Source organism: Palaemon carinicauda, chromosome 17 (assembly GCF_036898095.1).
Source record: "Palaemon carinicauda isolate YSFRI2023 chromosome 17, ASM3689809v2, whole genome shotgun sequence".
Lineage (NCBI taxonomy): Eukaryota > Metazoa > Arthropoda > Malacostraca > Decapoda > Palaemonidae > Palaemon > Palaemon carinicauda.
In genome coordinates this window covers 50,014,629-50,034,579 of record NC_090741.1, presented here as the reverse complement: position 1 = coordinate 50,034,579, position 19,951 = coordinate 50,014,629, and the positions used below count along the sequence as shown (strand labels likewise).

The 19,951-nt window shown below is 34.2% G+C and overlaps 2 long non-coding RNA genes across 2 annotated transcripts in view; both read right to left on the bottom strand.

Moving 5' to 3' along the window:
• Positions 1 to 3,417: 3,417 nt before the first annotated feature.
• Positions 3,418 to 4,174, bottom strand: LOC137656071 (uncharacterized). Its single transcript, XR_011046930.1, has 2 exons — positions 4,018 to 4,174; positions 3,418 to 3,527 (listed from the first exon to the last, which is right to left on the bottom strand). It is a non-coding gene; the product is annotated as an uncharacterized lncRNA (long non-coding RNA).
• Positions 4,175 to 4,180: 6 nt separating this feature from the next.
• The window catches only part of LOC137656070 (uncharacterized), a 16,044-nt gene continuing 273 nt past the window's right edge, over positions 4,181 to 19,951 (bottom strand). The window contains exons 2-3 of the long non-coding RNA XR_011046929.1: positions 9,048 to 9,169; positions 4,181 to 4,368 (exon numbers count right to left, since the gene is read on the bottom strand). This is a non-coding gene — a long non-coding RNA (uncharacterized lncRNA). The remainder of the gene's footprint in view (positions 4,369 to 9,047; positions 9,170 to 19,951) is intronic.

Sequence of the window (19,951 nt, the reverse complement as noted above, 5' to 3'; positions counted from 1 at the left end):
CTTTAATCACTCTGCCTTATTCGAAAGGTCTTCTGTATTGATCTGAGCTGAAGAACTGTCTAGAAATATTTGGGAATTAGTCATAGATGCTTGCTAAGTCCAAGACAATATGGTTAACTGTACATCATTTACTTTATCGCCACTTTTCATTACTCAAATCTTTTGCCATATTCTCAAAGAGAATAGGGCTTTCTCTTTATTCCCCAAGGAATGATAATAGAGAACACTTCTTACACTCTTTGGCCATATACTCAAAGAATATAGCTTTCTCCATATTCCCCAAGGGCTGATAATAAAGAACACTTCTTAACCTGAGTTCCCTCTTGCGACTAGCCTCTGCATTTTGTCATCAATCCTGCTCTATACCATCTTTGATCTTTCAATTTTCGTTGTTATAAGTGATGTTAAACCACAGATGGTTTCCTTACAGGTGGTTCTAATAGTCTAAAGGAAGGGAAAGTTCTTATAACGATTAAGGACATGCTTTCAGAAGTGGCAACTAAGAGTTTTGACATAAATTGATTGCAGTTACTCTTAAAATTCCTAGTATGGTTTTTCAAACTTTGTGAAATAAATGTTCTCTTCCATGGCAACTAATTTGTTGCTGCCAAAACGTAATAATGGAGAGGACATGACTACATGGATAAATCTTTCATATCCCCCAACTCTGGGTTAATCTCCTTGCTATCTTAAACAGTTTTAGCAGCTGTCTCATCTTCTGACTGACAATGTGCCTATCCATAATGTAACACCTTCTCCATATCCAGTATTTGTCTATCCGTAATGTACCATTATCTTTTCCATATCCAGTACTTGTCTATCCATAATGTACCATTATCTTTTCCATATCCAGTATGTGTCTGTCCATAATGTACCCCTATCTTTAACATATCCAGATGAGAAGTTTTAACGGTTATCACATTTCCTGCGTAATTCTTTAGTCTTCTGCCAGTACCAAATTAGACCAAAATCATGCCTGCAATACTTACACATTTTAATTGCCTGCAGTCTGTTAAGTTATGTTGCCTTGGTTGTTATGACCATGCTAAGCTTATTTGAAGGACTCTTGTGAGTTTTGTTGGGTCAACTCAGATTTTTTTTAAATAGTGCATAGTCTATCATTAGCTGAATCACAGTCAGTTTTTCCAGATCATTTTCTAATATTTGTTTTTTTCTGTTCTGCAGATATACTTCACAGGATGGATGGAGTAGAATAACCCACAACTTAGTCGGACCACAGGCTTCTCTTGTGCTGGCAGCCCGTTAGAGGTGCGAAGATAGCTGGATAATATTTTATAAGCAGTACACAGTCGCATGGTGGATCAGCATTTCACAGGATGGATGGAGTAGAATAACCTGCAATTTATTCGGACCACAGGCTTCTCTATTGTGCTTGAAGCCCGTAAGAGGCGCGAAGATAGCTGGATAAAATATTTTATAAGCAGTATACAGTCGCATTATCGATCAGCATGGACATAATGGATAGAGATGATGATGATAATGAAGCAATAATGATGGACGGGAGGGAGAGTTAAGTATGTGTCATGGGCACTGCAAAGTAGGTCTTAACTGTTATCTATAACTAGTTTATTTCCCAGTCCTGGAGAAATTTACTTTTCATTGAATTGGTCCAACAGAACGACATCCAATTAGGGAGTGTACTTTCATACTGTTCTTTTATGAGGTTTTGTAAATCTGAGGTACTTATTGGGAAATTTGTGGACAATCACTTAATGCTAAAGTTCATCAAAATCTTATGTTTCATATTGTCGATACTTCTTATTGATTAGAGTCAATTATGGTTTGACTTCAAGATGAAAGAAGCCTTTTAAACACAAGGATAAAAACTAGTTGGATTTGGGGAGGGCGATTGATTGATTGTAAGCCTGGGGAATTTTAGATGTAGCCTATTATTTTTATATATGTAGCCTATTATTTTTATATATATCAATTGGCTTAATCATATACCCAGTATCATGAAAATTGCAACAAGTTAGCATTAGTGTAACGTAAGGTTTTTCCATATTTTATTATAAACCAAATTAGGTTGAACAGGATATTGGGCTTTAAAGTTTTAAAGTAAAGATAAAAATGTAAAAGCATTTTTGTGGGGATAAAGTATGTGACCTTTCATAAAATGACGTAACTGATAAATTTAAAGTGGCCGTTAGTAAATGTATTAGTCCATATATATGTTGCAACCTGTACTGGAATGTCGTCATATTGTTACTTATTTGCCTAACATATTTTACCACGCAAACCTTCGTGAACAATGTCAGTGTTTGTGCAGATATCCTTTGTTTGTGGGAATGAATGCTTGAAATAAATTCGTTCACACCCACTCATTAAAGATGTTTGCACAAACTGACATTGCACTATCATGATGCTAAGTCGTGGTGGTAATAAAGAAGTGTCACAAAGTATTTATATCCTGCAAGTTGTATAGTATACAAGTACAAAAATAAAATTCAATTAACCGGAGGTTCTTTTATTTAAAATCCATAAAAGAATTTACAAATTTGGGGGTGGTTAGTACAAACAATAAAAAAGACTTAGTGTATAAAAAAAGGGTGAAATTTGCGCATTTTTTTTAAAAAAAAGGGTGAAATTTGCGCATTTTTTTTATTTTTTTCCAAATATTTCAAAAAATTTAAAAAATATTTACTAAAAAAGTAAAGGGGAAAATAATAAATATGAAAAAAAAGCATTATTGAAAGTAATTGAGAATTTACAAGGTATTTAATTTTAAAAAATACAAAATTAAAGTTTTTTATTAAGTAAACAAAACCCCAAACCAAGCAAAATGATCGTGAAGGCCTGTGTTTTTATAATGTCCAGCCGGTATCTGTTTCAGAAAGTTTTATAGACAACTGATGCAGAGTAAAAATACCATAACACGTTTTTGGTCAGTAACTTTCTTTTTATCATTAGATTTTTTAACAGGCGTCTTACATACACCCTATGGGAATTGCCTGAGCTTTTTATATATAATACATTAGCTCTTGTGGCTATGTATATTTTGGTACTCTACTCTAGTTATTAGTAGTCTCGTGAAACCATGTGTGCAATCCTGTAGTGCTATTAAATCCTTGCAAATAGTGTCAACTCCTTGCAAATCTCTGATAAATAGTAAAGTTCTAAAAATAAAGTTAAAGTTCCTTATGCATGGGAAAATATACAGGTTGTAAACAGACTCGACTTTCAAATTTCCTTTGGAATTTGTGTCTCGGTATAGAAAATAATAGGTTATCTTTTTGTTCATGGAAAACCATAGAATTTGAACTTTACAAGTTTTATTAAAAAATAAATTACGGCAAGTGATTTAACCACAAGATACACAAAACAAAAGTGAAATAACAAAAGTGAAATAACAAAAGTGAAATAAACTATAACCCTGCAGGAGACAAATAGAGTAGCTAAAATTTAAAATTTTATTATAGTAAAAAATGTCACCAATTACTTTTGCCACCCAGATCTTGTGTCCATGGCACTATATCGATGTCCTCTCGTCTTGAATCTCTCTCAACCTGCAAAAGAAATAATTACCATTAATAAGAGTTTCTTAATATAGGTAAAAGACTGCAAATAAAAATCTAAGACCACATTAATCTTAAAACCATTTGCTTGCTTGCTTCTCTAGATTGTTTGGCCCTTGTTGCCCAATCACTGGTCTTGCAACACAGCAGTCTGTATTTTAGAAACTAGACTTTGGATAAAGCAATCTCAATGAATTTAATCTTTACTAATAAGAATATGCTGTCATGAAAAAAATAGTTCAACGTATAAAAAGATCTAAAATGAATTAATGGTAATACACTATGTAAGTTAAGACTTCTAATTTAGGAACTACTGAAGTGGATGCCCTGGAAAATTTACTACACATCGTTGTGCAAAAAAAAAAAAGTATCCAATAATGATAGTACACTATCATTTACAACATTTAATTAAGGGGACTAGTGATATGGATCGGAAGACTATTTACTTTACCTCAATGTATAAAAGAAAAATATAACCAACCTCGAAAGTAGCCAGACGTCCTTAAGTGCCTGAAGAGTTCCCCGTGGATGTTAGATCCTCTTGTCGCCTTTTAGAGTTGTAGAACAGCCTACATGGTGGTACACACTCTTGGCTAGATTACGCTTAGGAGACGCTGAACATCTAGCCTAGTTGGTGGCTCCCTCTTGGGTACAAAACACTTTTGAAGACACTGAACAGCTACCCTACTTGATGGCATTCTCTCTTGAGTAGATTATGTTTAGGAGAGATCGAACAGCTACCTTACCTGGTGGCATTCTCTCTTGGATAGATTAAGCTTAGGAGACTCCGAATAGTTAGTCGTCACATCTCGTGACGTCATACACCTAAGGTCTGAAAAGAATAAGAAAATTAGACAAGTCTTACTTGGAGTTTTTTCCTCTGCACAAAAACGCTCCCGTAACTTTTAATTTGCCAATGTTTCTCGAACAATCGCCATAAGATTTTGGCTGGCTTTGCTATATAGTTCCTTAAAGGGTACAATATTCTTCAATATAAAAGTGTGCTTGACTGGGTTATAATGATCTTTCACACAAACAGATTGTTTTAAGGGATTTAATAAATTCTTTTTGGTATAGCTGTCAATTCTGTAACCTTACGTAGTTTCGAAAAGTTACCTCATTCTGTCGATTTATCTCACATTATAAAATGTACACCTAAGATACGTAAAGCAATCTATGAAAATGGAGATAAACTTAGTACCACATAAAATATGTAATGTTTACGACCATTACATGCCCTACCAGTGTTACAAATGCCAGGAATTTTGGCATAGTACAGCAAATTGCAAGAATAAACAGTCGTGCCCCAAGTGCGCGGGAGAACATAAAGCGGGTCATTGCAGTGTTGTTGAAGTTAAATGCATAAATTGTGAGAAAGAACTATGATGACAAAACATAAATCCTATGATAGAGTAAAATGTGAAGTTTATAAACAGGAAATAAGACCCAGAAACAATATTGACCATGGCTTCGACTAAGAAAATATGTAATCTAATAAATATACAATCCATTGGCAATAAAAATCATATCATTAAGGAAGTTGTAAGTGATCAAGATGTGGATACTTGCTTATTAACTGAATCTTGGTTGAGTGGTAATGTGAGTGACAAACCGAAAATAAATGAAATGACACCTAAATCTTATAACTTTTATGAACCAAGAGAAAACAAAAGAGGTGGTGGCATTGGAATCTTAATTAAGAAATCATACAGAGTTAAAGTAAGAAATCATCATAGTTAATTCATTTGAATATATGAATATTAAAATTTTATCTAAATGTAAATCTACAAATAGTTATACTCTATAGACCACCGAGCAAAATAATGTTTCTAGAAGAATTTAATAACTTACTAGATACACTGAATGGCAATCGAAATATAGTTATATGTGGTGATTTCAACCTACATCTTGATAACAGAATAGACCCATATGTCAATGAATTTAGAAAATTGATTGACAACCACGACCTTGAAAACAGTGCCTGAACCAACAGCTCAGTCTAATCACATACTAGATCTAGTTATAGTAAACAAAAACATCATCATACTAAATATGGAGATTGAACCTGACTGCTCTATATCCCAAATGCATAAGTTAATGTCTTTTGAAATAGATGTTAGAAAAAATAACGCAATACAGAAGGAAATCACATACAGAATTAAGACTAACTTTGATCCAAAAGAGTTCATTGAACAAAGCCTAGAGGATATAAAAGGGATAACACCAGTCTGTAACTGAAGAGAATCACATCCTCGTAGAGAGAGAATCCTGTATAAACTGCATTACCGATAGAAGTAAAACTATACTTGCAACTAATTATAATAGGTGCCTGGAAATAAAAATAACCACAATTAAAGAAAAATCGAACTGGTTTGATAATGAATTACATGGAGAAAAAAGAAAAAGAAAAATGGAGGATAAATGGAAAAGAAATAAAAATAATGAAAACTGGCAACATTACAAAGCAGCTAGAAATCGCTACAATTACCTTAAATTAGTTAAAAAAGGCCTATTAAAAAAAAGTTTGCAATTAAAATGACCCACGGAAAATACATAAGAACCTAAAGAAACTATTAGGTCTAAAGACAGAAATAGTATTGCCTGACATAACTAATGATCCTAAATGCCTAGCAAATGATTTTATCGATTATTTTGAAGAAAAAATAAATCAAATCTGCTCCAGTTTTCACAACATCGGCACAACAGAGCGAAGGAATACATCAGCAACAGGTGTAAGTACGCTAAGGGTATTCAAAGAGTTAAGTCAGCGTGATTATATGATAATAATAAAGTAAAAAAAAAAAAAAAAACATACTGCGGAAATGACCCATTTCCAATTAACGATGAAAAAGATGCAGAAAATTTCACCATACTACAAGAAACCTCCGAAACAGGTAAATATGAGTAACACAGACAGGTTTCCCTGATTGTGAAAAAGTTGCATGTATCAATCCTGTGTATAAAGAAAAGGGTGATTCAGACAATTTAAGTTCATATAGGCCAATATCAAATCTGTCATATTTCGAAAATTATTGAAACTGCTGTACACGAACAAAACTGGAAACATCTGAAAAAATCTAATGCCATACCTGATGATCAATCTGCATACAGAGAAAATTACTCCACAGTAACAACAGTGTTAGCGATTAAAAATGACAAATTATAACAAATGGCAAGTGTTGCATTCTTGTGATGCTTGATCTAAGTGCAGCATTTGATACTGTAGAACATACATATCTGATGGAAGACCTTAAAGCTGTGGGCATCGTAGAACGAGCATATGACTGGTTTGCGAGTTATCTTGAAAACTGCAAAGTTAAAGTAGTAATATCAAATGTTGAATCTGAGACAAGAAAACTAACCAAAGGGGTGCCTCAAGGCAGTGTACTAGGTCCTCTCCTGTTTGAAATTTACACGATTGAACTGGCAAATATACTTGAAACTCACAGAGTTAAGTTTGAAATATACGCTGATGATACACAATTCTATTTCCCAATAGAATCAGTTGATGAAGCTAAAAGAAAGATACATGAAATAATGAATGACATTAAAGCTTGGATGTTAACAAAAAAGCTCAAGCTCAATGAAGATAAAAAGTGAATATTATTTTTGGAAATGAAAAAGATATAAAAAGAATCTAATGCTTCCAAAGAATTGAAATAGGTCAATCGATCATTGACGTAAAGAAATCTGTCAGAAATATTGAAGTAATCATGGATGATAGACTGATAATGAATGAACATATAAATATGGTAAGAAATTGTAACTATCATATTAGAAACATAGCATTTATTAGTAAATACTTAGATGAAAAATCTATGGCCATACACATTAATCACCACATTTTCAAGAATTGATTACTGCAACTCACTGTTCTATGGCTTACCAAATTATCAGCTGAAGAAAATTCAGAGAGTACAAAACAGAGCCGCTAGATTAATAAAAGGACTACACAATAGGGAAAGAGTTACCCCTGCACTAATTAAATTACACTAGCTGCCGGTAAAAGCGAGAATTGAATACAAGCTACTCTTACTAACGTTTAAGATACTGAACCAAAATGAACCAAAATATCTAAAAGAATGCCTGAATAAACTAGAACTAGAAACAAATGTTAACATAAGAAACATGAGTGACAAACACAGGCTATTTGAACCAAGAACAAACAGTAAATTTGGTGAAAGGGCTTTTAGCTACTGTGCGCCTAGACATTATAATAAACTACCAACTGAAATGAAGGACCTAAAGGGAGCAATTGAATTTAAGAAGAAACTAAAGACATTACTTTTCACAAGATCGTGTGATTTGGAAGATGCTACAATCAAAGAATTATATAAGTTATAATGAAAATGTTTCGTTAGATAATTAATATGGACCCGCCCGAGTAGTAGTTCACTCGACTTCAGTGGAGGGTTGGATTTAAACCCAAAACAAGTAACAAGTAACTTTTAAAGTTATCAAATTTTAAGTCTGGTGATTTTTGTAGGTGTGGAATAACTGACTAAATCATATCCCCTTAACTTCACAATAGTTATCGGCTTAGGCCAGGTGATTTTTGTAGGTGTGGAATAACCGATACAAAATTATATCCCCTTAACTTCACAATAGTTATCGGCTTAGGCCAGGTGATTTTTGTAGGTGTGGAATAAACGACACTCAATTTTATCCCCGTAACTTCACAATAGTTATCGGCTTAGGCCAGGTGATTTTTATAGGTGTGGAATAAACGACACTCAATTAGATCCCCTTAACTTCACAATAGTTATCGGCTTAGGCCAAGTCTATCAAGTCAGTCTACCTCCAATCTCCCTTAAAAGCAATGTGTCTTTGTTAACCATTTGTATTGTTTAACCTCTCAAATTCAGTAAACATTTTTAATTACACCATATATTAGTTTGCCAACTTTACACAATGTATTGCATAGCACTGAATTAGGGTTGTATGGCCAGGGAGGACATTGAGTGCCTAGAAGCAGCTAGGGGTGGAAACTATTGTTTACTAAAGTCTTATGGCCTTGCATTCAATATAATACTACTCTAATTTGAGTAGATTTAACCAGATTTGTCATTACAAATAAGTGTCAAAATGTCGGCAAACCTTATAAAAGACCAACCATCAATATTCAACTGAAACATTAGCTTGGTATTAACAAGGTTCAACAATGAATTATCTGGGAAAGTAGAGTACAATAAAAAAGAAATAACCATTGCGAGAAATTGTGATTCTGAACATTTCATGTAAGATTACACCATTGCAGGATTATTACTAGAAAAAAAATGGAGTTAAAAGAACACTTAACTAATCTTACATTATAGATTTCAAGTTTATGGTCTTGAAAATGTTCCTAGGAGTAAGAAAGTTGAGTCAGAGAACGTGTAAAAGACATTGTTCATTAAGATATAGAGCCAGCTAGGAATTTGTATAAGCAAGAAATCTTGTCAGAATCTTATAAAAAGTATTAACTACAGTGAACAAGTCCTCAGCCATGTGGCCCTTAGTCTTCAAACTCACCTAGCGGCTTGTGAAGCCCAGTTGAAAGTTTGGTGAACTACCCTCTTGGGGATTCCGAAGAAAATGCCCAAACCATCTCCATCTACCCCTCATGATCACATCCACATGTCACTGAACTGTGACTAACAGAGCAACGTTTGGAAAGGGAAGGTTAATGGTTAGCATGTATTGTTAAGGGTTTATCAAAATTACATGAAAAATTAGCACTCTTAATGAAAAAATTCTATTCAATTTGCAGTCCTGAATGTGGATTAACACTACTGTACAAGATCACACTTCAAGATCTATGAACTAAATGCAAATTCTATTAAATTTGTAGTCCTAAATGTGGATTAACACTACTGTATAAGATCACACTTCAAGATCTATGAACTCTCAATACAAAATTCTATTGAATTTGTAGTATTAAATGTGGATTAACACTACTGTATAAGATCACACCTCAAGATCTCTTAACTCTCAATACAAAATTCTATTGAATTTGTAGTACTAAATGTGGATTAACACTACTGTATAAGATCACACCTCAAGATCTATGAACTAAATACAAAATTCTATTGAATTTGTAGTATTAAATGCGGAGAATTCGATGTGGCCATCAACCCTTTTAAGTGCCACAGTCTCACGGACACTGGCACCAGAAGCCATAGCAAGCAAAAAAAAAAAAAAAAAAAAAAAAAGAAAAAAAAAATGACCTTTGAGTAAGATCTGAGGGTAGTGGCGTTATCTATTAAGGAGGCTAAGTGCAAGACTATCCAACAACCACGAGACAGGTGACAGGACCAGGAAAACAATCTTATGTACGTAATCCAACGACCACGAGACAGATGACAGGACCAGGAAAACAATCTTATGTACGTAATCCAACGACCACGAGACAGATGACAGGACCAGGAAAACAATCTTATGTACGTAATCCAACAACCACGAGACAGATGACAGGACCAGGAAAACAATCTTATGTACGTAATCCAACGACCACGAGACAGATGACAGGACCAGGAAAACAATCTTATGTACGTAATCCAACGACCACGAGACAGATGACAGGATCAGGAAACAATCTTATGTACGTAATCCAACGACCACGAGACAGGTGACAGGACCAGGAAAACAATCTTATGTAAGTAATCCAACGACCACGAGACAGATGACAGGACCAGGAAAATAATCTTATGTACGTAAAGTAAACTGGAGCCTATCATACAATCTCGGGGCAAATATATGAAAGCTCTAAAATCCAGTTGGATTGAACGTTATGGAGAGTAATGAAATAAATAACTTCATTTGTAAAACCACACCTATTTTCAGATTAACAAGTAGTTTAAGACTTGTATAATCAAATAAATGGGAGCTAAGGGATACTAAACCCAGCTTCAGAGGAAAAATTTCTGCCCCATCTACCTAGTTACCAGAAAACTGAACTAAACCACATAATAAATTGATTTTCTAATTAAGTATTAAGTCGAAATCAAAGCCACTAACACTTCATGCGATCACAATTGTTAGAAGAATTAAGGAAAACTGACTTATAGATCGTCTAAGTGGGGAAATTCTAATATACCATGGTTAGGCTATCAAAATATATTTTCCATTTTACACTCAAAATTCAATTTTTTGTAGGACTAGGTTAGTGGAGGCGAGAGCCACTACAACCTTTAGTTTGAGGATTGAATCTTGAAATTTTCTAAATAAAAAGACAGTTCTCTTTCATGAGAGAGAGAGAGAGAGAGAGAGAGAGAGAGAGAGAGAGAGAGAGAGAGAGAGAGAGAGAGAGAGATTAGTACAGCTCATGCTGATGACCCACATAGACTATTCGAAATTAGTGTGAATCATGCAATAGGAGGAAGAACGTTCAGTTATGCTGCACTGAGACTCTTCAACGACCTTCCACTCTGTAAAGAATAGCATAAATGTGGCAGCTTTCAAGAAAAACCTGAAGACTTATCTTTTTAGAAAGTGTTATAATAGTGACCTGAAAACTATTAAGCCTGAATACAAATGCTAGCGAAATAACTGATAAGATACAGATCAAAATATTAACTGGAAAGAAATTATTTTTTCACACACCAAGGCCCGCCTGAACAGACTTAGTGTGACGGAGGCCGAGAAATAATCCCGTAAAAGCAAAAGCAAGTAAGCATGAAGCTTTTATTTGGACGAGATTTAGTTAACATAGAAATAAAGACATGCAAGTGTTACGGCCTAGTTGAAGAAATACAAAATATGTACATACAGACTTACATATGTACACGTCTTTATGTACATGTACATGAATTTGTGTGCGTCTTCAATTATTCTATAATACTTGCATATTTTTATGTGAGAGAGAGAGAGAGAGAGAGAGAGAGAGAGAGAGAGAGAGAGAGAGAGAGAGAGAGAGAGAGAGAGAGAGAGACATTTGCGTGTCTTAGGCCATAGTACTTGCATATTTTTATGAGAGAGAGAGAGAGAGAGAGAGAGAGAGAGAGAGAGAGAGAGAGAGGAGAGAGAGAGAGAGAGAGAGACACATTTGCGTGTCTTAGGCCATAGTACTTGCATATTTTATGAGAGAGAGAGAGAGAGAGAGAGAGAGAGAGAGAGAGAGAGAGAGAGAGAGAGAGAGAGAGATTTGCGTGTCTTAGGCCATAGTACTTGCAAATTTTATGAGAGAGAGAGAGAGAGAGAGAGAGAGAGAGAGAGAGAGACATTTGCGTGTCTTAGGCCATAGTACTTGCATATTTTATGAGAGAGAGAGAGAGAGAGAGAGATTTGCGTGTCTTAGGCCATAGTACTTGCAAATTTTATGAGAGAGAGAGAGAGAGAGAGAGAGAGAGAGAGAGAGAGAGAGAGAGAGAGAGAGAGAGACATTTGCGTGTCTTAGGCCATAGTACTTGCATATTTTATGAGAGAGAGAGAGAGAGAGAGAGAGAGAGAGAGAGAGAGAGAGAGAGAGAGAGAGAGAGATTTGCGTGTCTTAGGCCATAGTACTTGCAAATTATATGAGAGAGAGAGAGAGAGAGAGAGAGAGAGAGAGAGAGAGAGAGAGAGAGAGAGAGAGAGAGAGAGAGAGAGAGAGTGTGTGTGTAACCAGTTGAAGGGGTCTTTTACAAAGCTATCAATGTCTCTTATAAAGGCTAAGTTCACAAGCTAACCGAATCTATTCTGTAGCAGCCAACGATGAAGCGTCAGGAATACCCCAATCCGCTAAATTGGATCTAGAAGCTCTCTCAGGTTTCCTTGTCTAGTGACTAACTAGCTTCATATTGATCGGTTTCCCATACAACCCAACACTAAGACGGTCCTCCTAATATTCACAAAAAAAAAAAAAAAAAAATAAAATACATCCCTTGAAAATTTACAAAAACGGACCTCCTGAAATAAACACAAAAAAATGGCCCTCCTGAAATAAACAAAAAAAATGGCCCTCCTGAAATAAACAAAAAAATGGCCCTCCTGAAATAAACAAAAAAAATGGCCCTCCTGAAATAAACAAAAAAATGGCCCTCCTGAAATAAACAAAAAAATGGCCCTCCTGAAATAAACAAAAAAAATGGCCCTCCTGAAATAAACAAAAAATATGGCCCTCCTGAAATAAACAAAAAAAATGGCCCTCCTGAAATAAACAAAAAAATGGCCCTCCTGAAATAAACAAAAAAATGGCCCTCCTGAAATAAACAAAAAAATGGCCCTCCTGAAAAACAAAAAAATGGCCCTCCTGAAATAAACAAAAAAAATGGCCCTCCTGAAATAAACAAAAAAAATGGCCCTCCTGAAATAAAAAAAAAAAATGGCCCTCCTGAACAAAAAAAAATGGCCCTCCTATAATGAAAACAAAAAAATGGCCCTCCTAAAATGAACAAAAAAATGGCGCTCCTAAAATGAACACAAAAAATGGCCCTCCTATAATGAAAACAAAAAAATGGCCCTCCTATAATGAAAACAAAAAAATGGCCCTCCTAAAATGAACACAAAAAATTGGCCCTCCTAAAATGAACACAAAAAAATGGCCCTCCTAAAATGAACACAAAAAAATGGCCCTCCTAAAATGAACACAAAAAAATGGCCCTCCTAAAATGAACACAAAAAAATGGCCCTCCTAAAATGAACACAAAAAAATGGCCCTCCTAAAATGAACACAAAAAAATGGCCCTCCTAAAAAACAAAAAATGGCCCTCCTAAAAAACAAAAAATGGCCCTCCTAAAAAACAAAAAAATGGCCCTCCTAAAAAACAAAAAATGGCCCTCCTAAAAAACAAAAAATGGCCCTCCTAAAAAACAAAAAATGGCCCTCCTAAAAAACAAAAAATGGCCCTCCTAAAAAACAAAAAATGGCCCTCCTAAAAAACAAAAAATGGCCCTCCTAAAAAACAAAAAATGGCCCTCCTAAAAAACAAAAAATGGCCCTCCTAAAAAACAAAAAATGGCCCTCCTAAAAAACAAAAAATGGCCCTCCTAAAAAACAAAAAATGGCCCTCCTAAAAAACAAAAAATGGCCCTCCTAAAAAACAAAAAATGGCCCTCCTAAAAAACAAAAAATGGCCCTCCTAAAATAAACAAAAAAATGGCCCTCCTAAATTAAACAAAAAAAATGGCCCTCCTAAGATAAAAAAAAATGGCCCTCCTAAGATAAACACAAAAAATGGCCCTCCTAAGATAAACACAAAAAATGGCCCTTCTAAAATCAACACAAAAAATGGCCCTCCTATAATAAACAAAAAAATGGCCCTCCTAAGATAAACACAAAAAATGGCCCTTCTAAAATCAACACAAAAAATGGCCCTCCTATAATAAACAAAAAATGGCCCTCCTATAAACAAAAAATGGCCCTCCTATAATAAACAAAAAATGGCCCTCCTATAATAAACAAAAAATGGCCCTCCGAAAATGAGCAAAAAATGGCCCTCCGAAAATGAGCAAAAAATGGCCCTCCGAAAATGAGCAAAAAATGGCCCTCCGAAAATGAGCAAAAAATGGCCCTCCGAAAATGAGCAAAAAATGGACCTCCGAAAATGAGCAAAAAATGGACCTCCTAAAATGAACAAAAAATGGCCCTCCTAAAATAAACAAAAAATGGCCCTCCTAAAATAAACAAAAAATGGCCCTCCTAAAATAAACAAAAAATGGCCCTCCTAAAATAAACAAAAAATGGCCCTCCTAAAATAAACAAAAAATGGCCCTCCTAAAATAAACAAAAAATGGCCCTCCTAAAATAAAAAAAAAAATGGCCCTCCTAAAATAAAAAAAAAAAATGGCCCTCCTAAAGTAAGAAAAAAAATGGCCCTCCTAAAATAAAAAAAAGTGGCCCTCCTAAAATAAAAAAATGGCCCGCCTAAAATAAAAAAAAATGGCCCTCCTAAAATGAACACAAAAAATGGCCCTCCTAAAATAAAAAAATGGCCCTCCTAAAATAAAAAAATGGCCCTCCTAAAATAATAAAAAAGGCCCTAAAATAAACATAAAATGCCCCTCCTAAAATAAACACAAAAAATGGCCCTCCTAAAATAAACAAAAAAATGGCCCTCCTAAAATAAACAAAAAATGGCCCTCCTAAAATAAACACAAAAAATGGCCCTCCTAAAATAAACACAAAAAATGGCCCTCCTAAAATAAACACAAAAAACGGCCCTCCTAAAATAAACACAAAAAACGGCCCTCCTAAAATAAACAAAAAAAAATGGCCCTCTAAAATAAACACAAAAAAATGGCCCTTCTAAAATAAACACAAAAAAATGGCCCTTCTAAACTAAAAAAAATGGCCCTCCTAAAATACACAAAAAATTGCCCTCGTAAAATAAAAAAATGGCCCTCGTAAAATAAAAAAATGGCCCTCGTAAAATAAAAAAAAAATGGCCCTCGTAAAATAAACACAAACAATGGCCCTCCTTAAAACACAAAGAATGGCCCTGCTAAAATAAACACAAAAAATGGCCCTTCTAAAATCAACACAAAAAATGGCCCTCCTATAATAAACAAAAAAATGGCCCTCCTAAGATAAACACAAAAAATGGCCCTTCTAAAATCAACACAAAAAATGGCCCTCCTATAATAAACAAAAAATGGCCCTCCTATAATAAACAAAAAATGGCCCTCCTATAATAAACAAAAAATGGCCCTCCTATAATAAACAAAAAATGGCCCTCCGAAAATGAACAAAAAATGGCCCTCCGAAAATGAACAAAAAATGGCCCTCCGAAAATGAACAAAAAATGGCCCTCCGAAAATGAACAAAAAATGGACCTCCTAAAATGAACAAAAAAGGGACCTCCTAAAATAAACACAAAAAATGGCCCTCCTAAAATAAACACAAAAAATGGCCCTCCTAAAATAAACAAAAAATGGCCCTCCTAAAATAAACAAAAAATGGCCCTCCTAAAATAAAAAAAAAAAAATGGCCCTCCTAAAATAAAAAAAAAAATGGCCCTCCTAAAGTAAAAAAAAAATGGCCCTCCTAAAATAAAAAAAAAGTGGCCCGCCTAAAATAAAAAAAAATGGCCCTCCTAAAATGAACACCAAAAATGGCCCTCCTAAAATAAAAAAATGGCCCTCCTAAAATAATAAAAAAAGGCCCTAAAATAAACATAAAATGCCCCTCCTAAAATAAACACAAAAAATGGCCCTCCTAAAATAAACAAAAAAATGGCCCTCCTAAAATAAACACAAAAAATGGCCCTCCTAAAATAAACACAAAAAATGGCCCTCCTAAAATAAACACAAAAAATGGCCCTCCTAAAATAAACACAAAAAACGGCCCTCCTAAAATAAACACAAAAAACGGCCCTCCTAAAATAAACACAAAAAATGGCCCTCTAAAATAAACACGAAAAAATGGCCCTTCTAAAATAAACACAAAAAAATGGCCCTTCTAAACTAAAAAATATGGCCCTCCTAAAATACACAAAAAATTGCCCTCGTAAAATAAAAAAATGGCCATCGTAAAATAGAAAAAATGGCCCTCGTAAAATAAAAAAAAATGGCCTTCGTAAAATAAACACAAACAATGGCCCTCCTTAAAACACAAAGAATGGCCCTGCTAAAATAAACACAAAAAATGGCCCTCCTAAAATAAACAAAAAATGGCCCTCCTAAAATAAACAAAAAAAATGGCCCTCCTATAATAAACACAAAAAATGGCCCTCCTAAAATAAATACAAAAAGGCCCTCCTAAAATAAACAAAAAAACGGCCCTCCTAAAATTTCACAAAAAAAAACGGCCCTCCTAAAATTTCACAAAAAAAACGGCCCTCCTAAAATTTCACAAAAAAATGGCCCTCCTAAAATTTCACAAAAAAAACCGGCCCTCCTAAAATTTCACAAAAAAAAAACCGGCCCTCCTAAAATTTCACAAAAAAAACCGGCCCTCCTAAAATTTCACAAAAAAAACCGGCCCTCCTAAAATTTCACAAAAAAAAACCGGCCCTCCTAAAATTTCACACAAAAAAAACCGGCCCTCCTAAAATTTCACAAAAAAAAAACCGGCCCTCCTAAAATTTCACAAAAAAAAACCGGCCCTCCTAAAATTTCACAAAAAAAAAAAAAACCGGCCCTCCTAAAATTTCACAAAAAAAAAAAAAACCGGCCCTCCTAAAATTTCACAAAAAAAAACCGGCCCTCCTAAAATTTCACAAAAAAAAAAAAAACCGGCCCTCCTAAAATTTCACAAAAAAAACGGCCCTTCTAAAATTTCACAAAAAAAAAAAACGGCCCTTCTAAAATTTCACAAAAAAAAAAAACGGCCCTCCTAAAATTTCACAAAAAAAAAAACGGCCCTCCTAAAATTTCACAAAAAAAAAACGGCCCTCCAAAAACTCACAAAAAACCGTCCCTCCAAAACTTACAAAAACCGTCCCACCAAAACTCACAAAAACCGTCCCACCAAAACTCACAAAAACCGTCCCACCAAAACTCACAAAAACCGTCCTTCTAAAACAGTCCTAAAATTCACAAAAACTAAATATACTTTTTCCCCAAGTGGATTTGTCAAACGAGCAATATGCAGTGTGAAATGCTGAATGCTTTGGAATGCATACGATAAAATAACAAGATTTAGAGTAGGGTTGTTCCCCTACAATATAGGAGCAGAAACCAGCCATTAAAGTAAACAGAGTTTACTGAATAAGATTTACTTTGGAATTACTCAACGGAATTGTGCAAAAATAAAGCATTAAGTGACCTGCTTAAGTACGTTCCAATGTCATTATATTAAAGAAATACGAAACACTAATATATAACCATTTTCAGGTGTAAAAGGCTTACTCTAATTAGGCTAATTTGATGGTAAATATAATGTTCAAGGTTAATATTTTGAGTATTTACGCATGGTTAAATTTACTTCGGACAATGTAAGTAATGATATTCATGTACAAACTGGTAAAGTTCTCCATATAGAATGATAAATTGACAAAAGGGCATTTAATTCTTAACACTTTTTACATGCGAGGATAATACATTTATTCATATAATAAAGCAACGAAGTGTTCATGATAAAATCTAGTATTTAAAGTTTATTAAGTTTGCATACGTTACTTTTAGCTCATGTAGTTCTGGCAAGTTACTAGAGTTTTAAAAAAGAAAATATAAAGAACAATCGACATGAACATTCACAGCGTAATTTATTTAAGTCTTTCCTACTGTATGTAATCTTTAGGTGGTCATCGAGGATTAATTTACTTTATTTACCGAGAGCTTAAATACAAAATTCTATTTAATTTGAATTCAGGGTAAAATTAATGTCTAATGAGTAGTAGCTAATATATGGATGTTAGAAATAAAATCCCAATTCACCATTAAGTATCAAGGTCTACCGAGTAGCAGCTTATATGGATCTTTAAAAAAAAGATCAATTCGCCTTCACCGGGTGGGGTGGGGGCGAGGGGTGGGGTGTGTGTTCATACCTCACCCCTCCTATTATACTTAGAAGCTTACCAATCAGAATTCTGCTCGTCAATTGCCCTAACCTACTAGTATTTTACAACCACTATTTATATTATTTCTGCTGTTTGTTAAAAGTTTTTATAGTTTATATACGAAATATTTTAATGTTGCTGTTCTTAAACTATTCTAATTTTTCTTAATTTTTTTCCTCACTGGGATATTTTCCCTGTTGGAGCTCCTGGGCTTATAGCATCCTGCTTTTCAAGCTAGGGTCGTAGGATGGCAAGTAATAATAATAACCAGCATAATCAAAATAACCATCAACTTCTCGATGTAAATAAGTTAGGCAAAAAAGCTAAAGCTAAATCTTATCCCAGTTTCAGATACAAATCATTAAAAGGTCACAAATGGGGCAAACCGAATGAGAGGCCAATGGTTTTTAGGAAAAAATCACAATACTACCACCCAGAAACACGGGACAAAGTCATGTAGGATACATACAGTTCCTGACTAAAGTCATGCATTTCTTAAAACTATTGTTGCCACCCAGAAGGTAGGACATGGCTAAAATCATGAATTTTTTAATTCGGTCCATAAAGATTTATGAATAAAAATTGACACCTGGAGGTCGCAGCCTTCATTCCTTTATTGTGGAACCAATGACGAGACAGGAAAACCTTTATCGAGTGTTTGAGCCACAATATCAAATGGGAACATTCCATTCACAAAGTACTAGAGTTGGTTAACTGTTAAATAAACTGTACAAATTGTTAAGTCTTATACAGCTTATGAGACATTAAGCAGAGGGGTGCCAATGGAGATTTACTAGGCCAAATCCCATTTTGCATCTAATATTGATCTATCATAAGTAATGTAAATATATGGAGGCAAGTTAAAAGTTACTTCAGGATAAAAAGAAAATAATAACTAATAAAAAAAAATACTTTTACGATACATCTGATAGTTCAAAGTAATATAAAATGAAACTCCTGTTGATGCTTATGGGATTTTTTAAAATAAATCCATCAAAATAAGACAACTTAGTCCCGTTATATGAGAATTCGTGACTAACTAGGATTTGGCAATTACCATACGCTTTATAAAACTAAAAATTATAAATGTATAGGGAAAAAAATTGTAGGTGCTGGGTGGCACATGGTTCCCGAGTGTGAAATGTCAGGAACACACCCTTAACGTAAAGTTGAGTAAAAGTAGTACCCCACGTCACGTTTTATTAACAGTTTTAGAATCTCCACTAACTCTTCACGGGTTAAAAACTTGGTTAAAAACTTGGTTAAAAACTTGGTTAAAAACTTGGTTAAAAACTTGGTTAAAAACTTGGTTAAAAACTTGGTTAAAAACTTGGTTAAAAACTTGGTTAAAAACTTGTTTACGGTGTATACTCACTGAACAAAAGCATTATCGTAGATCACTCAAAATGACATTCTTACTTAGAAATAACTAATAGGAACTAGCAAAACTGTCATAAAACACAGGCTATTTGTCACAAGAACCAACTAGCCAAAATCCTTCCATTGAATACGTTAAAAAATTTTGCTTAACAATAATAGGAATTAGCAAAACTAAAACGCTGCCATCTATCATCACCCAATTAACTAAAATCCTTCCATTGAATATTAGCTGAAATACTAAAATTAATCTAAACTAACTTACCCAGGAATTAGCAAAATTGTCAAAAAACACTGCCATCTGGCAACGACAAAATAGCTAAAATCCATCCATTGAATATTAGTTAAAATATTTAAATTAAATTACTTAACAATAACTGTAATAGGAATTAGCAAAACTGTCAAAAAAAAAAACTGCCATCTGTCACAAGAACTAACCAAAATCCTTCCATTGAATACTAGTTAAAATGTTTAATTAAATTAAATTACTTTAACAATAATTTTAATAGGAATTAGCAAAACTGTCATAAAACACTGTCATCTGCCAACGCCCAAATAACCAAAATCCTTCTATTGAATATTAGGAGTTAAAATTTTAAATTTATAGTCACACCTTCGACTCATTAATTCAATGCACAAAAT